The sequence below is a fragment of the Arachis hypogaea genome, chromosome 12 (genome assembly GCF_003086295.3).
Source record: "Arachis hypogaea cultivar Tifrunner chromosome 12, arahy.Tifrunner.gnm2.J5K5, whole genome shotgun sequence".
In the NCBI taxonomy this organism is placed as follows: Eukaryota; Viridiplantae; Streptophyta; class Magnoliopsida; order Fabales; family Fabaceae; genus Arachis; species Arachis hypogaea.
Window position 1 is genome coordinate 69,949,986 of NC_092047.1, and position 19,736 is coordinate 69,969,721.

The 19,736-nt window shown below is 38.6% G+C and overlaps 1 non-coding gene across 1 annotated transcript; it reads right to left on the minus strand.

The window, feature by feature from the left end:
• Nucleotides 1-3,684: 3,684 nt before the first annotated feature.
• Nucleotides 3,685-3,792, minus strand: LOC112732117 (small nucleolar RNA R71). Its single transcript, XR_003167854.1, has one exon. It is a non-coding gene; the product is annotated as a small nucleolar RNA R71 (small nucleolar RNA).
• Between the last annotated feature and the right edge of the window lie 15,944 nt (nucleotides 3,793-19,736).

Here is a 19,736-nt window from a genome sequence, read left to right on the forward strand (position 1 = left end):
ATATCAATGAAGCTCAGTTCCAATTAGATGAGCGAGACTTGTAGCCTTTTTGCTTCTGAACAGTTTTGGCATCTCACTTTATCCTTTGAAGTTCAGAATGATTGGCATCTATAGGAACTCAGAATTCAGATCGTGTTATTAATTCTCCTAGTTTAGTGTGTTGATTCTTGAACACAGTTACTTTATGAGTCTTGGCCGTGACCCTAAGCACTTTGTTTTCCAGTATTACCACTGGATACATAAATGCCACAGATACATAACTGGGTGAACCCTTTCAGATTGTGACTAAGCTTTGCTAGAGTCCCCAATTAGAGGTGCCCAGAGCTCTTAAGCACACTCTTTTTGCTTTGGACCACGACTTTAACCACTCAGTCTCAAGCTCTTCACTTGGACCTTCATGCCACAAGCACATGGTTAGGGACAGCTTGGTTTAGCCGCTTAGGACAAGATTTTATTCCTGTGGAGTTTCTACACACCATAGATTAAGGTGTGGAGCTCTGCTGTTCTTCATGAATTAATACAAAGTACTATTGTTTTTCTATTCAACTCAAGTCTATTTCTTCTCTAAGATATTCATTCGCACCCAAGAACATGATGAATGTGATGATTATGTGACACTCATCACCATTCTCACCTATGAACGCGTAACTGACAACCGCTTCCATTCTACATGCAAACAAGCTTGAATGTGTATCTCTTGGGTTACTAATCTAAGATTGGAACCTTCGTGGTATAGGCTAGAATTATTGGCGGCCATTCCTGAGATCCGGAACGTCTAAACCTTGTCTGTGGTATTCTGAGTAGGATCTGGGAAGGGATGACTGTTACGAGCTTCAAACTCACGAGTGTTGGGCGTGTGACAGACGCAAAAGGATCAATGGATCCTATTCCAACATGATCAAGAACCGACAGATGATTAGCCGTGCGGTGACAGCGTGCATTGAACATTTTCACTGAGAGGACGGGAAGTAGCCATTGACAACGGTGATGCCCAACATAAAGCTTGCCATGGAAAGGAGTATGAATGATTGGAAGAAGGCAATGGGAAAGCAGAGGTTCAGGAGGAACAAAGCATCTTCATATGCTTATCTGAAATTCCTACCAATGAATTACATAAGTATCTCTATCTTTATTTTATGTTTTATTTATCTTTTAATTATCAATTCTCCATCACCATCTGAATTCTCCTGACTGAGATTTACAAGGTGACCATAGCTTGCTTCAAGCTGACAGTCTCCGTGGGATCGACCCTTACTCACGTAAGGTTTATTACTTGGACGACCCAGTGCACTTGCTGGTTAGTTGTGCGGAATTGTGACAAAGTGTGATTCACGTTTGAGAGCTCCAAGTCCTTTGGCGCCATTGTTGATGATCACAATTTCGTGCACCAAGTTTTTGGCGCCGTTGCTGGGGATTGTTCGAGTTTGGACAACTGACGGTTCATCTTGTTGCTTAGATTAGGTAATTTTATGTTATTTTTATTTTCAAAAAATACAAAAAAAATTTTCTATTTTGTTCTTCAGAGTTTTTAAGAATGAATTCTAGAGTTTCATGATGATTTGTTGAAGTCTGGTTGGCTGTGAAGCCATGTCTAATCTTATTGGACCGAGGTTTCAACTTATCATCACAAGAGCTTATTGATTTCTATCAATTTTGCTGTTGTTAGCAATGATCTGCTAAGGCTTGGCTGGCCATTGGCCATGTCTAGTGTTTTGCACCGGAGCTTTCATTGAAAGCTTGGCTGGCTAGTAAGCCATGTCTAATTCCTAGACCGGAGTCTTAGACTAGCATTGCAATGATTCCTGGAATTCTTATTAAAAATTTTGAATCCCTTTTTTTCTCTTTTCCACTCAATTTTCGAAAAATCACAAAAAAAAAATTTATAAAACCATAAAAATAAAAAATATTTTATGTTTCTTGTTTGAGTCTAATATCAATTTTTAAGTTTGGTGTCAATTGCATGTCTTTATTCTTCTTGCATTTTTTGAATATATGCATTATGTTCTTCATTGATCTTCTAGTAGTTCTTGATGATTTCATTGCTCCGATCTTTAAATTCTCTTGTTTTGTGTGTTTTGTTGTTTCTCATATGCATTCTCAATTTGTTAGTGTCTCTTATATGAAAATTTTTTAAGTTTGGTGTCCTGCATGCATTGTTTGTTTGATTTGAGTTTCCTAAGATTAGTTGTATTTTGATTGTTTCTCATCATTGAAAAATTCAAAAAAATTTTCAAAACTATGTCTTTTAAAGTCAATAATACAGAGAATTGAAGATTCAGAATATTCAGCAGAGGAATCAAACAGAAAAAGCTGGGCGTTCAAAACGCCCAGTGAAGAAGGAAAACTGGCATTTAAACGCCAGCCAGGCAAAAAGGTAGGATTTTGGGCGTTAAACGCCAGAATGGATGCCATTCTGGGCGTTTAATGCCAGGATGACACTAGAGGAAAGATTTTGTTTTTAATTCAAATCTTTTTCAAATTTTCATAATTTTTCAAAGTCAAATCTTTTTCAAATCATATCTTTTCTATCATATCTTTTCAAAATCAATTTCTTTTCAATTTTTTATTACTATTTTAAAAAATCCTTGCTACAATTAATAATTTAATTCAAAATTTTCTAGTTGTTACTTGCCTATTAAGAAAGGATCAAAAGTTTTAATTCTAGAATCATATCTTCTAATTTCTTGTTAGTTAAGTAATCAACTTTAATTTTAAAACTTTCTCTTTCTAAATTGATTTTCAATCATATCTTCTCAATCATATCTTTTCAATCACATCTTTTTCAAAATTAAGTTTCAATCATATCTTTTTTATTTCTAATTTCAAAATCTTTTTCAAAAATCACTTAATTTCTTTCCCAATCTTAATTTTCGAAAATCTCAATCAACTTTTCAAATTTCCTTTTATTATTTCAAAATCTTTTTAATTTATTTTCAAAAATTCTTCCCCTCTTCTCACATCCTTCTATTTAAGGGACTAACACTCCTCCTCAAGGTGCAATTCGAACTCTATCCCTCTTGATAAGTTTGAATTCTCTTCTAGCTATCTCCTCCTTCTATTCTACTTTTCCTCTGACACCTCAAGGAATCTCTATACTGTGACATAGAGGATTTTCTACTTTCTTGTTCTCTTCTCTTTCATATGAGCAGGAGCAAAGATAAAGGCATACTTGTTGAGGCTGATCCTGAACCTGAAAGGACCTTGAAGAAAAAGCTAAGAGAAGCTAAAGTACAACTCTCTGTAAAGGACCAAACAGAGATTTTCAAACAAGAAGAAGCCATGGAAGCCGAAAACAATAACAATGCCAACAATGCAAGGAAGGTACTTGGTGACTTTACTGCACCTACTCCCGACTTCTATGGGAGAAGCATCTCAATCCCTACCATTGGAGCAAACAACTTTGAGCTTAAGCCTCAATTAGTTTCTCTAATGCAACAGAATTACAAGTTTTATGGACTTCCATTGGAAGATCCTCATCAGTTCTTAGCTGAATTTCTGTAAATTTGTGACACTGTCAAGACCAATGGGGTTGATCCTAAGGTCTACAGACTTATGCTCTTCCCTTTTGCTGTAAGAGAAAGAGCTAGGACATGGTTAGACTCACAACCTAAAGAAAGCCTGAACTCTTAGGAAAAGCTAGTCAATGCCTTCTTGGCAAAGTTCTTTCCACCTCAAAAATTGAGTAAGCTTAGAGTGGAAGTCCAAACCTTCAGACAGAAGGAAGGTGAATCCCTCTATGAAGCTTGGGAAAGATACAAGCAATTGATCAGAAGATGCCCTTCTGACATGCTTTCAGAATGGAGTATCATAGGTATATTCTATGATGGTCTGTCTGAACTATCCAAGATGTCATTGGATAGCTCTGCTGGAGGATCTCTTCATTTGAAGAAGACGCCTGCAGAAGCTCAGGAACTCATTGAAATGGTTGCAAATAACCAATTCATGTACACTTCTGAAAGGAATCCTGTGAATAATAGGACAAATCAGAAGAAAGGAGTTCTTAAAATTGATACTCTGAATGCCATATTGGCTTAGAATAAAATATTGACCCAAAAAGTCAATATGATTTCTCAGAGTCTGTTTGGAATGCAAGCAGCAACAGGCAGTACTAAGGAAGCTTCCTCTGAAGAAGAAGCTTATGATCCTGAGAACCCAGCAATAGAAGAGGTGAATTACATGGGAGAACCCTATGGAAACACCTATAATCCTTTATGGAGAAATCATCCAAATCTCTCATGGAAGGATCAACAGAGACCTCAACAAGGTTTCAACAACAGTAATGGTGGAAGAAATAGGTTTAGCAATAGCAAACCTTTTCCATCATCTTCTCAGCAATAGACAGAGAATTCTAAGCAGAGCCCCTCTGACTTAGCAACCATAGTCTCTGATCTAATCAAAACCACTCAAAGTTTCATGACTGAAACAAGGTCCTCCATTAGAAATTTGGAGGCACAAGTGGGTCAGCTGAGTAATAAAATTACTGAACTCCCTCCTAGTACTCTCCCAAGCAATACAGAAGAGAATCCAAAAAGAGAGTGCAAGGCCATAACCACAACCCACATGGCCAAACCTGGAGAGGAGGAAGAGGCAGTGATCTCCACTGAGGAAGACCTCAATGGACGTCCACTGGCCTCCATGGAGTTCCCTCATGAGGAACCATGGGAATCTGAGGCTCACACAGAGACCATAGAGATTCCATTGAATTTACTTCTGCCATTCATGAGCTCTGATGAGTATTCTTCCTCTGAAGAGGATGAAGATGTTACTGAAGAGCAAGTTGCTAAGTATCTTGGAGCAATCATAAAGCTAAATGCCAAGTTATTTGGTAATGAGACTTGGGAGGATGAACCCCCCTTGCTCATCAAAGAACTGGATGACTTGACTAGGCAGAGATTACCTCTGAAGAGACAAGATCCTGGAAAATTCTCAATACCTTGTGCCATAGGCACCATGACCTTTGAGAAAGCTCTGTGTGACCTAGGGTCAAGCATAAACCTCATGCCTCTCTCTGTAATGGAGAAGCTAGGGATCATTGAGGTACAAGCTGCTAGAATCTCACTGGAGATGGCAGACAATTCAAAGAAACAGGCTTATGGACTTGTAGAGGATGTCTTGGTAAAGTTTGAAGGCCACTACATCCCTGCTGACTTCATAATCCTAGAGACTGGGAAGTGTATGGATGAATCCATCATCCTTGGCAGACCCTTTCTAGCCACAGCAAAAGCTGTGATTGATGTTGACAGAGGAGAATTGATCATTCAAGTGAATGAAGACTCCCTTGTGTTTAAAGCTCAAGGATATCCCTCTATAACCATGGAGAGGAAGCATGAAGAGCTTCTCTCAATACAGAGTGAAACAGAGCCCCCACAGTCAAACTCTAAGTTTGGTGTTGGGAGGCCACAACCAAACTTTAAGTTTGGTGTTGAACCCCCACATTCAAACTTTAAGTTTGGTGTTGGGAGGTTCCAACATTGCTCTGAACATCTGTGAGGCTCCATGAGAGCCCACTGTCAAGCTATTGACATTAAAGAAGTGCTTGTTGGGAGGCAACCCAATCTTTAATTATCTATGTTAAATTTCTATTTTCTTTTGTTATTTTATGTTTTCTGTAGGTTGATGATCATGTGAAGTCACAAAAACAATTGAAAGAGCAAAAACAGACTGAAAAACAGAATTAAAAACAGAACACCCTGGAGGAGAAACTTACTGGCGTTTAAACGCCAGTAAGAGTAGCAGAATGGGCGTTAAACGCCCAGTCTGGCACCATTCTGGGCATTTAACGCCAGAAATGGGCACTAGACTGGCGTTTAACACCAGGAATGGATAAGAAGCTGGCGTTAAACGCCAGAAATGGGCAGCAGCCTGGCGTTTAATGCCAGTATTGGCAGAAAGGGGCGTTTTGCACGCCACTTGGTGCAGGGATAAGAAATCCTTGACACCTCAGGATCTGTGGACCCCACAGGATCCCCACCTACCCCACCTCTCTCTCTCTTCTTCACCCACTCACCAATCACCTCAATACCTCTTCCCCAAAAACCCCTCACCTATCAAATCCCACCATTCTCTTCACCACTCACCTCCATCCTTCATAAAACCCCACCTACCTCACCATTCAAATTCAAACCACTTTCCCATCCAAACCCACCCATAATGGCCGAACCCTACCCCCCTCTCCACTCCTATATTAACCCATCTTCACTCCTTCATTTTCACACAACATACACACTACTTCTCCCCCTTGGCCGACACACTAAGCCCCTTCCATCTCCTCTATTTCTTCTTCTTCTACTCTCTTCTTTCTTCTTTTGCTCAAGGACGAGCAAACCTTCTAAGTTTGGTGTGGTAAAAGCTAAAGCTTTTTGTTTTTCCATAACCATTTATGGCACCAAAGGCCGGAGAAACCTCTAGAAAGAGGAAAGGGAAGGCAAAAGCTTCCACCTCCGAGTCATGGGAGATGGAGAGATTCCTCTCAAGGGTGCATCAAGACCACTTCTATGAAGTTGTGGCCAAGAAGAAGGTGATCCCCAAGGTCCCTTTTAAGCTCAAAAAGAATGAGTATCCGGAGATCCGACATGAGATCCGAAGAAGAGGTTGGAAAGTTCTTACCAACCCCATTCAACAAGTCGGAATCTTAATGGTTCAAGAGTTCTATGCCAATGCATGGATCACCAAGAACCATGATCAAAGTGTGAACCCGGACCCTAAGAATTGGCTTACAATGGTTCGGGGGAAATACTTAGATTTTAGTCCGGAGAATGTAAGGTTGGCATTCAACTTGCCCATGATGCAAGGAGATGCACACCCATACACTAGAAGGGTCAACTTTGATCAAAGGTTGGACCAAGTCCTCAAGGACATCTGTGAAGAGGGCGCCCAATGGAAGAGAGATTCAAGAGGGAAGCCGGTTCAACTAAGAAGGCATGACCTCAAGCCCGTGGCTAGGGGATGGTTGGAGTTCATTCAACGCTCAATCATTCCCACTAGCAACCGGTCTGAAGTTACTATAGACCGAGCCATCATGATTTATAGCATCATGATTAGAAGGGAAGTAGAAGTTCATGAGGTTATATCCCAAGAACTCTACAAGGTGGCGGACAAGTCTTCTACTGTGGCAAGGTTAGCCTTCACTCACCTCATTTGTTACCTCTGCAATTCAGTTGGAATTGACATAGAGAGAGATATTCTCATTGATGAGGACAAGCCAATCACTAAGAAAAGGATGGAGCAAATGAGAGAACCTCACCAAGAGCATGAGGAATTTCCTCATCATGAAATTCCTGAGATGCCTCAAGGGATGTAATTTCCTCCACAAAACTATTGGAAGCAAATCAACACCTCCCTAGGAGAATTAAGTTCCAACATGGGACAACTAAGGGTGGAACACCAAGAGCATTCCATCCTCCTCCATGAAATTAGAGAAGACCAAAGAACCATGAGAGAGGAGCAACAAAGGCAAGGAAGAGACATTGAGGAGCTCAAGCACTCCATAAGATCTTCAAGAGGAAGAACAAGCCGCCATCACTAAGGTGGACCCATTCTTTAATTTCCTTGTTCTTTATTTTCTGTTTTTCGAAAATTATGCCTTATGTTATTTATGTTTGTGTCTTTATTACATGATCACTAGTGTCTAAGTGTCTATGCCTTAAAGCAATGAAAATGAATCCATCACCTTTCTTAAATGAAAAATGTTTTTAATTGAAAAAGAAAAGAAGTGCATGAATTTCAAATTTTAAAACAGTTTAGTTATTTTGATGTGGTGGCAATACTATTGTTTTTCTGAATGAATGCTTAAACAGTGCATATTTTTTGAATTTTTTGATTCATGAATGTTAAAATTGTTGGCTCTTGAAAGAATGATGGAAAAGGAGAAATGTTATTTGATAATCTGAAAAATCATAAAATTGATTCTTGAAGCAAGAAAAAGCAGTGAAAAGCTTGCAAAAAAAAAAAGAGAAAAAAGAAGAAAAAGCAAGCAGAAAAAGCAAGAAGAAAAAGCCAATAACCCTTTAAACCAAAAGGCAAGGGTAAAATAAAAAGGATCCAAGGCTTTGAGCATCAGTGGATAGGAGGGCCCACAGGAATAGAATCCTGGCCTAAGCGACTAAACCAAGCTGTCCCTAACCATGTGCTTGTGGCGTGAAGGTGTCAAGTGAAAACTTGAGACTGAGCGGTTAAAGTTGTGGTCCAAAAGCAAAAAGAGTGTGCTTAAGAGTTCTGGACACCTCTAATTGGGGACTCTAGCAAAGCTGAGTCACAATCTGAAAAGGTTCACCCAGTTATGTGTCTGTGGCATTTATGTATCCGGTGGTAATACTTGAAAACAAAATGCTTAGGGTCACGGCCAAGACTCATAAAGTAGCTGTGTTCAAGATCAACATACTTAACTAGGAGAATCAATAACACTATCCGGATTCTGAGTTCCTATAGATGCCAATCATAATGAACTTCAAGGGATAAAGTGAGATGCGAAAACTGTTCAGAAGCAAAAAGCTAAAAGCCCCGCTCATCTAATTAATACTGATCTTCATAGATGTTTTTGGAATTCATTGTATATTCTCTTCTTTTTATCCTATTTGATTTTTAGTTGCTTGGGAACAAGCAACAATTTAAGTTTGGTGTTGTGATGAGCGGATAATTTATACGCTTTTTGGCATTATTTTTAGTATGTTTTTAGTATATTTTAGTTAGTTTTTATTATGTTTTTATTAGTTTTTATTTAAAAATCACATTTCTGGACTTTACTATGAGTTTGTGTGTTTTTCTGTGATTTCAGGTATTTTCTGGCTGAAATTGAGGGACCTGAGCAAAAATCTGATTCAGAGGCTGAAAAAGGACTGCAGATGCTGTTGGATTCTGACCTCCCTGCACTCGAAGTGGATTTTCTAGAGCTACAGAAGCCCAATTGGTGTGCTCTTAACTGCGTTGGAAAGTAGACATCCTGGGCTTTCCAGCAATATATAATAGTCCATACTTTGCCCGAGATTTGATGGCCCAAACAGGCATTCCAAATCAGCTCAAGAATTCTGGCGTTTAACGCCAGAACTGGCACAAAAGCTGGAGTTAAACGCCCAAACTGGCACAAAAGCTGGCGTTTAACTCTAAGAAAAGTCTCTACACATGGAAGCTTCAATGCTCAGCCAAAGCACACACCAAGTGGGCCCGGAAGAAGATTTCTGCATTAATTACTTATTTCTGTAACCCTGGGCTACTAGTTCTCTATAAATAGGACCTTTTACTATTGTATTTACACACATCATATTTGGACGTTTAGTCCCTAGACCTTGGAGGCTGGCCATTCGGCCATGCTTACACCATTATCACTTTTGTATTTTCAACGGTGGAGTTTCTACACACCATAGATTAAGGTGTGGAGCTCTGCTGTTCTTCATGAATTAATACAAAGTACTATTATTTTTCTATTCAACTCAAGTCTATTTCTTCTCCAAGATATTCATTCGCACCCAAGAACATGATGAATGTGATGATTATGTGACACTCATCACCATTCTCACCTATGAACGCGTGACTGACAACCACTTCCGTTCTACATGCAAACAAGCTTGAATGTGTATCTCTTGGGTTTCTAATCTAAGATTGGAACCTTCGTGGTATAGGCTAGAATTATTGGTGGCCATTCCTGAGATCTGGAATGTCTAAACCTTGTCTGTGGTATTCTGAGTAGGATCTGGGAAGGGATGACTGTGACGAGCTTCAAACTCACGAGTGTTGGGCGTGTGACAGACGCAAAAGGATCAATGGATCCTATTCCAACATGATCGAGAACCGACAGATGATTAGCCGTGCGGTGACAGCGTGCATTGAACATTTTCACTGAGAGGACGGGAAGTAGCCATTGACAACGGTGATTGATGAGAGAAACTTTTGCGTGGTCTAAAAATTTGTGGATAAATCCTCGTTGCAAGTATAGTTTCTAAACCTTCAAAAGTCCTTTCATACAAACGTTGTGGTTGTCACAAGTAACAAACCCCTTAAAATTGATAACCAAGTATTTAAACCTCGGGTCGTCTTCTCAAGGAATTGCAGGGAGGTGTTCTTGTTATTGGTTATGAAAAAGTGTGTTTTGGGGTTTTGGATTAAGGTAAAAAGTTAGTTGAATGACAAGTAAAATAAAATAATAATAACTATAAAATAAACTTTTGGCAAGGTATGAGAAATTAGAAGTCCAGACTTAGTTATCCTTATCAATAATAATGAAAGTTGAATCTTAATTCCACTTAATTAACCTTTACTAAAGCAAAGGAAAGTCAAGGGACTAATTAGTTTGATCTTCGAATCCTATTTATTTCCTAAGAAAAGATTGTGATTATTGAAGTTCAGTTCAATTATCAAAGATAACAGTTATCAATTATGTTGAGCTAAGATAACTCCTGAGTTACTGCTTTCTTAACCAAGACCAAAAGGGGAAAAAGTAAATTTACTGGAATAAAAATATCTTCAGATGGGAATAACAATAATGTAAATAAAAGAAAGCAATATTAAACTGAAATACCTCAAGTAATATTAATTCAAAAGAGTAATCTGTAACATGGAAGAATTCATAAAATTGCAAGAGTAAATAAAAAGTAATGTTGAACCTGATAAACAGAGATAATCCTGAAAGCGAATAAAATCCTAAATCTAAATCTTAATTCTAAAGAGAGAAGAGAGAATCTCCCTCTCAAACTAAATCTAAATCATGAGAAGTGAATTATGAGAGCCCGTTTATGAATGGATGCATTCCCTCACTTTATAGCCTCTAATCTGTGTTTTCTGGGCCGAGAACTAGGTCAGAAACAACCCAGAATTCGCTGGTTGCGAATTCAAACATGCTGAATTTCCGTCACTGCAACGCGTCCGCATGGAGCACGCGATCGCGTTGCCTAGCGTCAAAGAAACTATGGCATATTATATATCAAATCGAAGCCCCGGACGTTAGCTTTCCAACGCAACTGAAACCGCGTCGTTTGGACCTCTATTGCTAAAGTTATAGCCGTTTGAGTGCGAAGAGGTCAGGCTGGACAGCTTAGCAATTTCTCTAACTTCTTGTATTTCTTCCACTTTTGCATACTTCCTTTCCATCCTCTGAGCCATTCCTGCCCTGTAATCTCTAAAATCACTTAACACACATATCAAGGCATCTAATGGTAATAAGAGAGGATTAAACATAGGGAACTTAAGACCAAAGAAGCATGTTTTCAATCAAAGCACATAAGTAGGAAGGCAAATGTAAAACCATGCAAATAGTATGAATAAGTGGGTAAAGAGTTGATAAAATCCACTCAATTAAGCACAAGATAAACCCTAAAATAGTGGTTTATCAACCTCCCCACACTTAAACATTAGCATGTCCTCATGCTAAGCTCAAGAGAAGCTATAAAGAAGTGAAGAGGAATGATAGATTAATATGAAATGCAACCTATCTATATGAATGCAACTAAATGCAAAAATATTTCTACCTACTTGGTTAAAAGTAAATAAGCTTTTCAAGACAAACATAAATCAGATTTCACTAATTCAAATCATACAATAAAAAGCAAGTAAACTTGTAAGAAGATAGCTCATGAAAGCAGGGAACATAGAATTAAGCACTAAACCCTTACTGGTAGTGTATATCACTCTAACTCTCAAGTGTCTAGGGTTAATCACTCTACTCTTCCCTAGTCATGCTTTCTAAACTTTGTTTTTCATCTAACCAATCAACAATATTTAATGTATCAATACAAACATCATGAGGTCTTTTCAAGGTTGTAATGGGGCTAAGGTAAGGGTATAAGGATATATGTATGGCCAAGTGAGTTTTATAAAGTAAATCCTTGATTAGTCTAAGATCTCATCTAACATATACATACTTTATATAATTTTAAAATACTTTACCTAGCTACTCGAATTTTCCCACTTCTGTATTACATGCTCATGTATCAAACTAATTTTTGAATCTTGTCCCATGTGCATTGATTCTTTTTATTTTGCATTTGGGGTAATATTATTTTTTCTTTCTCTTTTCTTTTCTTTTCCCTTTTTTTTTTGTATCCCCTTATTTAATTACTTAATAGATTTTTTTTTCAATGCACATGGTAATTTAATTATTTTGATTTCACATGAGCATGCTTCCCAAATTTTTGAATAACTTATTCAAATTAATTCCCCCTTTTTTTTTATCATCTTATGTTCCCATAAAATTTCCCATACTTAAATTATACACAATATCTATCTTAAGCTAACCAAGGATTCAACTTGGGATTTTTAATTTGTTTTTCTACTTAAGGCTAGTAATGTGGTTATAAAACAGAACAAATGGGGATTAAGAGGCTTAAAGTGGCTGACAAGGGTGATTTAAAGGGTAGGCTTATTTGGAATAAGTGAGCTAAAATCAAACAATGACCTCAATCATATGCAAGCATGTAACACATTAAACATTGGACATATAGAATGGAACAAAGCAAAGATTGCAATTATAGAGAAGAAAACACACAAGAATAAAAATTTATGGTTGGATAATGTAACCATGTAAATAAGCTCAAAATCTCACAGGTTGTGTGTTCTTTGCCTCAAAAACCATGTTCCAAATACAACTTCCAAACAAGTTTTAACATAAAAAAATTTTTCAATTTAAATTAGTGAAAATTTTCAAAAATAGAGTCTTAAAAAGGAATTTATTACTTTAACCAAGTAGTAACTAAATACACAAAATCAAATAAACATGCAATCAAATATGCAGATGTAACAATAAACAAATAAAGAAAATAAGAGTATTGGTGTTGAAAAGAAGGTAACTAACCCATGGAGATCGGTGTCGACCTCCCCACACTTAAAGATTGCACCGTCCTCGGTGCATGCTAAGATGTGCAAGTGGACGGGTGGCTTCAACTGATACTTTTCTCTATAGATTGTGCAGATTGACTTGCCTGTCTCCCCATGTAAACGTCTTCCGGTTCTCTTCCGGGTGGCCATTCTGAAAGAAAAAGGGAAGAAGAGTAACCCAGAAATAAAGATAGAAAAATAAATACAGTATGGGTGGGTTAATGCCAAATAATAAGGATCTCAATTACATGGTAGTTACAACATGCAAGTAAGAAAACAATAGAAGCCATGGCATGCCAGTGGTACAAAATGTACAACAATGGGGAAGAGAGATAATATAAATTCATGTCAATGCAAAAGTAATACAGATATAAAAGATTGGCATTGATTTAAATAATATTACTCAATCAGAATTAAACAAGTCATTAAGCACCAAGAAAATACCAGAAAAGATGTAACAGTTGAATAAGAACATTTGAACACCAATGGTAAAATAGTAAATTTAGAAAAATAAAAATATGCAATGAATGAAAGTATGCAAATAAATTAAATAAAATAAAATAGAAGATAAGAAGAATGAGAAGGGAAAGAAGGGAAGAAGAAGTAAGTAAGAAAGGAGGGAGGAAAAATTAGGATTGGGGAAGAAAAGATAAGATATTTGGCAAATTAGGATAAGTTGTGCAGCGCAAGCGACACGGTCGCATGGGGCACGCGGTCGCGCGGCTCGTGCTTAAACTTATTGACGCGGTCGTGTCGGTCACGCGGTCGCGTGACCTGTTTTATGCTACTGGCGCGAGGGTAGCCTCGCTCTCGCACAACTCTCTGTTCAAAAATCATTAATTGCCAAATATTGGGTGACGCGATCGCATGGGGCATGCGATCACGCGAGTGGCCACTTAGTAGGATGTGACGCAGCCGTGTGGGGCACGCGGTCGCGTGAGATGGACTGCGCGTCCAGTGCTAGTCCAGCACCACTCTAGCACAACTTTCGGCAGTGCACCATTATTACGTCGAAATCCTGGTCACGCGGCCGCATGGGGCACGCGGTCGCGTGGGAGGCCATTATTCCCATATGACGCGGTCGCATCAGCGATGCGGTTGCGTGGTACGATTTGTGCCATTGGCACGCCTCCAGCCACGCTCTCGCGTGACTATCTGTTCGTTTTCTTTTCTTCCTATTGCACTGGTGACGCGGACGCGTCAGCGACGCTGCTGCGTCGCGTGCGTGCTTTTTTTTTAATGCAATATGCAGAATGCAATGCTTAATGTGAATGCTATGAAAACTTCCAGGTTCAATGAAAATTAAAATAAAATAAAAACAAACAACATGAAATAAAATTGAAAAAAAAAACGATCATACCATGGTGGGTTGTCTCCCACCTAACACTTTTAGTTAAAGTCCTTAGGTTGGACATTTGGTGAGCTCCCTATTATGGTGGCTTGAGCTTGAACTCATCCAGGAATCTCCACCAATGTTTGTGATTCCAGTAACTTCCGGGGTCCCAAACTAAGCGCAGAAAGCCTTCAAGTAAGTTAAAGCAAGTTACAAGGCCCCAAGAGTGTTGATTGCCAGAATGAATTCCGGGATCCCAAATCTTGCTTTTGCACCCGTCTTCAAGTTGATTATCATGATTCCATCCGGGTGATTCAGCTTTAGAATTCTCACTGAAGCGTCCAAACAACTTCCTAGACCCATTCAATTGAGCTCTACACCAACCTTTGCGTTTAAACTTAAAGCTTCCAACCATAATGATCTTTGCAGGACAGTTCTTACCACTGACCATCTTCCTCTTACTCTTAATGCCACAAAGAGTTCTAAGTTGACCATCCGTCTCCAGTAGCCCATATTCAAGTGGAATTAGAAAGCTAAGGGATATGAATTTTACCCACTTGAATGTTCTGAAGGATGATGGCAACTTAGGGGGAGGTGTTTTTAATGAAATTACAAGCTCTACTCCCTTGTGCTCTTCTCTGATAATTACCACCTCTTTGCAAGCTTTTTCAATTTCAACCTCTTCCTCTTGGTAGCTTTCTTCCAATTCAATCTTCTCTTCATTGCTTTCCAAGGGCATGGGAGGTTATGCTTCTTCTTCTTGAATCTCCATCTCTTGATCAACCTCTTCCAAGTCTTCAACTGTGATATGTCTTGGAGGTTGTACACCCTCCTCAGCATCAATTTCAAACGTCTTGGAAGGGGGTTCTATGACTGGACTTTCCCATGGAGGTTCTGCATCTCCTAAGTCTTCAACCACTTCTTCTTCTTCAATAATTCCGGCTTCCTCCACTTGTTCCAGTACAAAGTCATGTTCCGTACTGTTCACTGGAGTTTCTAGTATCTCCTTCATGCTACGTTCTTCATTAGATTGTCCACATGAAGCCATGGGGGTTCCTTGAGTGTCCGAACGTCGGGAAGCTAATTGATTTATCGCTTGCTCCAATTGACGAATGGTTGCCTGAAATCGATCCACTGTTTCCTTGAAACGATCCTTTGACTCTTGAAGCGCTTGGCTTTCATAAATAGGATCATAGTGCTCTTGGATTGATGGATATGGAGATGGTGAATATTGAAGTGGTGGTTCTTGTGAGTAATTGGGTTGGAATTGGGGTGGTTCTATATATGGTTCAGATAGCTCATAAGGTGGTTGGTATGGTGGTTGAGGGTTAGGGTCATATGGAGGTGAATGGCGGAAAGGGGCTTGTGAGTTTGGTGGTCCAAAGTTATGTTGAGGAGGGGGTTCATAGGCGTATAGTGGTGGTTGTTGATAATCAAAAGAGTGCTCACCATAGCCATTGCCTTGATATGCATTACAGAATGGTTGTTGATAGTCCATTGGAGGTGGTTGTTGCCATGAGGGTTGATTAAATCCTTGTGACTCCTTCCATCTTTGATTCTTCCAACCTTGATGTCAGTTCTCATTATAGTTTCCATTCCTAACAACAACATTGGAATCAAACTTGAAGCGAGAGGGGTGAGAATTCATAGTAGCTAATAAAAAATTAAAAACAAAAATAAAAATAAATTTAAATTAAAAGGTTATTTAAATTTTGAATTTGAAAATTAAATTTTAAAATTTTGAATTTTAAATTTTTGAATTTTGAATTTTTGAAATTTGAAATTTGAAAATTTTTAAACTTGAATTTTGAAAATTTTTAAATTTGAATGTTGAAATTTGATTTTTGAAATAAGATAAGATAAAATAAAAATTTTAAAAATAAAACCAATAACCTCTTAACTTAAGAAAAAACAAAAATAAGAACAAAAATAAAAACAAATAAACAAGCAAAAATAAAATATTTACAATAACCAATAATAAGGCACACGTTTGCAATTCCCCGGCAACGGCGCCATTTTGATGAGAGGAACTTTTGCGTGGTCTAGAAATTTGCGGATAAATCCTCGTTGCAAGTATAGTTTCTAAACCTTCAAAAGTTCTTTCATACAAACGTTGTGGTTGTCACAAGTAACAAACCCCTTAAAATTGATAACCGAGTACTTAAACCTTGGGTCGTCTTCTCAAGGAATTGCAGGGAGGTGTTCTTGTTATTGGTTATGAAAAAGTGTGTTTTGGGGTTTTGGATTAAGGTAAAAAGTTAGTTGAATGACAAGTAAAATAAAATAATAATAACTATAAAATAAACTTTTGGCAAGGTATGAGAAATTAGAAGTCCAGACTTAGTTATCCTTATCAATAATAATGAAAGTTGAATCTTAATTCCACTTAGTTAACCTTTACTAAAGCAAAGGAAAGTCAAGGGACTAATTAGTTTGATCTTCGAATCCTATTTATTTCCTAAGAAAAGATTGTGATTATTGAAGTTCAGTTCAATTATCAAAGATAACAGTTATCAATTTTGTTGAGCTAAGATAACTCCTGAATTACTGCTTTCTTAACCAAGACCAAAAGGGGAAAAAGTAAATTTACTGGAATAAAAATGTCTTCAGATGGGAATAACAATAATGTAAATAAAAGAAAGCAATATTAAACTGAAATACCTCAAGTAATATTAATTCAAAAGAGTAATCTGTAACATGGAAGAATTCATAAAATTGCAAGAGTAAATAAAAAGGAATGTTGAACCTGATAAACAGAGATAATCCTGAAAGCGAATAAAATCCTAAATCTAAATCCTAATCCTAAAGAGAGAGGAGAGAATCTCCCTCTCAAACTAAATCTAAATCATGAGAAGTGAATTATGAGAGCCCGTTTATGAATGGATGCATTCCCTCACTTTATAGCCTCTAATCTGTGTTTTCTTGGCCGAGAACTGGGTCAGAAACAACCCAGAATTCGCTGGTTGCGAATTCAAACATGCTGAATTTCCGTCACTGCGATGCGTCCGCATGGAGCATGCAGTCGCATTGCCTAGCGTTAGGGCAACTATGTCATATTATATATCAAATCGAATTCCCGGACGTTAGCTTTCCAACGCAACTGGAACCGCGTCGTTTGGACCTCTGTAGCTAAAGTTATAGCCGTTTGAGTGCGAAGAGGTCAGGCTGGACAGCTTAGCAATTTCTCTAACTTCTTGTATTCCTTCCACTTTTGCATGCTTCCTTTCCATCCTCTGAGCCATTTCTGCCCTGTAATCTCTGAAATCACTTAACACACATATCAAGGCATCTAATGGTAATAAGAGAGGATTAAACATAGGGAACTTAAGACCAAAGAAGCATGTTTTCAATCAAAGCACATAAGTAGGAAGGCAAATGTAAAACCATGCAAATAGTATGAATAAGTGGGTAAAGAGTTGATAAAATCCACTCAATTAAGCACAAGATAAACCATAAAATAGTGGTTTATCAGTGATGCCCAACATAAATCTTGCCATGGAAAGGAGTATGAATGATTGGAAGAAAGCAATGGGAAAGCAGAGGTTCAGGAGGAACAAAGCATCTTCAGACGCTTATCTGAAATTCCTACCAATGAATTACATAAGTATCTCTATCTTTATTTTATGTTTTATTTATCTTTTAATTATCAATTCTCCATCACCATCTGAATTCGCCTGACTGAGATTTACAAGGTGACCATAGCTTGCTTCAAGCCGACAGTCTCCGTGGGATCGACCCTTACTCACGTAAGGTTTATTACTTGGACGACCCAGTGCACTTGCTGGTTAGTTGTGCGAAATTGTGACAAAGTGTGATTCACGTTTGAAAGCTCCAAGTCCTTTGGCGCCATTGTTGATGATCACAATTTCGTGCACCAATAGCCATCCAAAAAGCAGTAATAGTCATGACCTGTTAATCTTTCTAGCATCTGGTCTATGAATGGTAAAGGAAAATGCTCCTTTCTAGTGGCTGTATTGAGCCTTCTGTAGTCAATACACATATGCCACCCTGTAACTATTCTTGTAGGAATCAGTTTATTTTTTTCATTATGAATCGCTGTCATACCTCCCTTTTTTGGGACGACTTGGACAGGGCTCACCCAGGGGCTATCAGAAATAGGATAAATAATCCCAGCCTCTAGTAATTTAGTAACCTCTTTCTGCACCACTTCCTTCATGGCTGGATTTAACCACCTCTGTGGTTGAACCACTGGCTTAGCACATCCTCTAATAGGATCTTGTGTATGCATCTTGCAGGGCTAATGCCCTTAAGGTCACTTATGGACCACCCAAGAGCTATCTTGTGTGTCCTTAGTACCTGAAGTAGTGCTTTCTCTTCATGTGGCTTTAAGGCAGAGCTTATGATCACAGGAAAAGTGTCATCTTCTCCTAGAAACGCATATTTCAGGGATGGTGGTAGTGGTTTGAGCTCGGGTTTAGGAGGCCTCTCCTCTTTCTGAGGAGTTTTCAGAGGTTCTTCCGTTTTCTCTGGTTCCTCCAGATCAGGTTGAACATCTTTAAAGATGTCCTCTAGCTCTGATTCGAGACTTTCAGTCATATTAATCTCTTTCACCAAGGAGTCAATAATATCAACGATGATGCAGTCATTTGCTGTGTCTGGATGCTGCATAGCTTTGACAACATTTAACTTAAAACTCATCCTCATTGACTCTCAGGGTCACCTCCCCTTTTTGGACATCAATGAGAGTTTGTCCAGTTGCTAGGAAGGGTCTTCCTAGAATGAGAGTTGTACTCTTGTGCTCCTCTATTTCCAGTACTACAAAGTCAGTGGGGAAGGCAAATGGCCCAACCTTAACAATCATGTCCTCAATTATGCCTGATGGATATTTAATGGAGCCATCAACAAGTTGGAGGCATATTCGGGTTGGTTTGACTTCTTCAGTCAAGCCAAGATTTCTGATAGTGGATGTAGCTATTAGGTTGATACTTGCCCCAAGATCACATAGAGCTGTCTTGGTACAAGTACCCTCCAATGTGCATGGTATCATAAAGCTTCCGGGATCTTTAAGCTTCTCTGGTAAGGTTTTCAGAATGATTGCACTGCATTCTTCAGTGAGGAAAACTTTTTCATTTTCTCTCCAATCCTTCTTATTACTTAAGATCTCTTTCATGAACTTAGCATAAGAGGGTATTTGCTTGAGTGCCTCTACAAACGGGATCTTTATTTCAAGAGTCCTAAGATAGTCTGCAAAGCGGGCAAATTATTTATCCTGTTTCGCTTGGCAGAGTTTCTGAGGATAAGGCATTTTGGCTTTATATTCTTCAACCTTAGTTGCTGCATATTTATTTTCTACAGAGGCAGGTTGAGAAGCCTTCTTGAGGGAGTTATTATCAGCACTTTCAGGTGTCTGATCCCTCATTGGCGTTTGAACGCCAGGATAGGGAGATGGATGGACGTTTAACGCCATATTCCTACCCTTTTCTGGCGTTTGAACGCCAGAACTGGCCATGGATTGGGCATTTGAATGCCAGAATTATTCCTCTCTGGGCTCTTACTATCCTCAGAGGGATTTTGGGCAGTGGTCTGCTCATCCTCTGTCAGTTGTTCCTTCCTTGACTTTCTGTTGCCTTGAGTTGAGACA